The sequence below is a fragment of the Amphimedon queenslandica genome, unplaced genomic scaffold (assembly GCF_000090795.2).
Source record: "Amphimedon queenslandica unplaced genomic scaffold, v1.1 AMPQUscaffold_13512, whole genome shotgun sequence".
In the NCBI taxonomy this organism is placed as follows: Eukaryota; Metazoa; Porifera; class Demospongiae; order Haplosclerida; family Niphatidae; genus Amphimedon; species Amphimedon queenslandica.
This window is the reverse complement of record NW_003546252.1, coordinates 164,264-167,342: the sequence shown is the minus strand read 5'-3', so window position 1 is coordinate 167,342 and position 3,079 is coordinate 164,264.

Below are 3,079 nucleotides of genomic sequence, written 5' to 3'. Positions count from 1 at the left end.
GATGAAACCAAACTGACAGCTAGACACAGATGCACTGAGCAAAAAGTCGAAGATTTTATCAAAAATTATTTTTTCAAAAACTTTCGATATAGAGGAAAGCAGAGAAATGGGTCTATAATTAGATATGACAGTTTTGTCCCCAGATTTAGGGATAGGGGTAATGTAGTGATCTCGCCACTGAAGGGGAATAGAGGACTGGGTAACACATAGGTGGAAGAGATGATGGATTGGTTCTAGAAGAGCTGTGGCAGCTTTCTTGAGTATAATTGGTGGAATGCCATCCCCTCCCATAGCTTTATCGCTCTTAATGAAACAAAGAGCTTCAAATGTATCATGTAAAGAAATGTCAATACTACAAAGTGACCTGTCAGGTAATGACTGTGGTGGAATAGCTGGAGAAGAGGAACTATTGTCATAAACAGAGTGAAAGTATTGATTGCATAAATTAGCTATGCTTGAGGGAGTGTCAGCCACACAGGAGTCAAGAGACATGATAGAGGGTAAACGGGGCTGACTAGAAAAGGAACGGACATATCTAAAAATACCTGAGTCGTTATGTGAGACAAAGTTATGCACAAGCCTCTTCTCATAAGCAACACGGGCATCACACATGTTAAGTTGAAGTAGACACTCAGCATGGATTAAACGATGGAAAAGCTGAGGGGATGGAAGATTCTTATAACGCTTGTTTCATATAAACAGTATTTTTGTTGTTGAATTGCACTTTTCCCTTCTTCCTTCTCTTTTTACTGGTTTTATTGTATTATATAATCATTATAAGACATGTTCAATAAATAAAATATGAATAAAATAGAATTATATGACAAATTTGCAATACATGACTGTATTTCCACACTCCTTGCTATGAATGTCACATCACTTTAAGCAATGAACAATCGTTGACCTTTGGAAATCATAGATGAGCATATTATACCTGTATCTGGACTTACATTGTTGATGCTCTCCAACACTGCATTTACTGCTTTGTAGCTGATCCTTTAGGTACCTAAGTATGGCACAGGAACCTAATGTTCCAATACTTTCTTTCTTACCCTTCCAGCCTCTAAAATGCATTTGTAAGTCAATTGGGCTTGTTTAATTTGGTTAAAAGTCGTTTCTGCATTACACACGTGAAAACATGTGTGATGGGCGGGGTCTTTTGCACATGATATTCTCATTACGTCACTACCCACGTGGTTGCTGTCAGAACAAGACTACATCAACAGGGGCGGATCTAGGGGGAGAGTTTGTGGGGTTGCAACCCCCCCAAAACATTCTAACTCAAAAAATTTTAATGTTTTTGTTGTTGCAACAGTGGTAGAAGTGCTAACTACCTAGTTTATATAGCAACATTACTGTGGTTAATGAATATAATTAACAAAGAATAAACTCCAAAAATGGTGGAAAAGTTCATTTTCACGTGATTTTAACCACAAAATGGCGCCAAAAAGGGGGTGTGGCCAAAATCGCGGCGCGCTTTGCGCCATTTTCTTTTTTAACCCCCCTATTTGCAAAATCCTGGATCCGCCCCTGATCAAGCAGTGTACCAGACCCTTCCCTGCTGTCCACCCCAATGACTAGGCTGGGGAATGGTCTGGCTAGTGAGACTATCTTATGGCCTGGTTTCCACAGTCAGTGCGCTTGTTATTACAGTACAACACGCCATTTTTATACTTAACAATAACTACAATGAATATTTATTAAAATAATGACATCATTATGACAAACTGAATTTTGATTGGTCACGTCGAATTTCTGACGGCTGCACAAAGTCTTGTTAAGCATTGTACCAGACCCTTCTCCCACAGGGGTTGGGTCTGGGTGGCCAGACTACTAGCTGGCATGGAAAGGTCCTGAAGTCATCTTCTACCATGTCTACTTGCAATTGACCAATCAAATTGCAGGATACCAGGTTTCTAAATCTATTACGTACCTCCTGGGAACACTTAAAAAACCTCCAGCGAACACTTAGAAACCTGGCACTCTACGCTTATGCTCTTATTAGTCCTTTTGTCAAGCTTGGTTGACTTGTTACTGGCCTGGCCTTTAGATATGATGTATGTGTGTCAACTGTGGTCTTCTAATCATATTATCAGCAGCTGGTAGTTGTTTTTCAAATGACGTGATAGAAGGGGGTTATACACCTTGGTATAGGTTTCTGTGGCATTATTAACCTCGTGACTGCGTTGCTCGGTTAATAAATACCATAGAAACCTCTGCCTTGGTGTAAAACCTATACTTACAGGTATACTGATGTTGCATAATAATAACTAGAAGGTGCTTATATGTAATAATAGCTAATTGCCAACTCTCATGAAAGGACACTGGATTTTTTTGGAATCACCAAAATGGCAACTATCGAAACTTTGAAAGAACTAAAATTTGTAGATTGTAGATAAAATCTAGCTTGTAGCTCCATAACATGAAGATTGGCACTGAGGCGATAAGATTATTTTTGATAATATGAGATGGACACAAGAAACTGTTGCAAAAGAGATATACTAATGTCAATGTGTGATAATCTGTTATGTGCAAGTTATAATAATAACTGATTTTAATAATAATAATGGTAACTTGAATAATAGTGAAGTATCCACTACAAGCTCCAACTCAAGTGCAACGATACTTAAGAAATTCAGACTAGAGGCAAAAAAAACTTGGTGTCATCATAGGCAGTTCTAGAAATTGAAGACCACCCAGGCTTATTAATATTCATGAAGGGGTATCGTCAAAATAGTTAATTATTCACGGCCACTTTGCTATCAGAAACTATAGTGTTATTACTGTGTGCCGGTTTGTGGTTGTTGAGATGTATTGTGACTAGAACAAAAAATTTTAAAAAATTATTTAGTGTAGGGCTGAGCCTCTGTTGGATTTGAACCTATGAAATGACTTCAAACAAGCCCCTGTAGGGTTGCTGCTTTGAAATTATAAAATGAATTCAAACAAGCCCCTGTAGGGTTGCATCACCATTGAAACACCAACATGTCAACCCTACACTGCAGGTATAAAATAGGTTTGTAGCACTGATGAGTATTGCTATCAATGTTAGTATGGCAATCAAATGACTGAATGAACA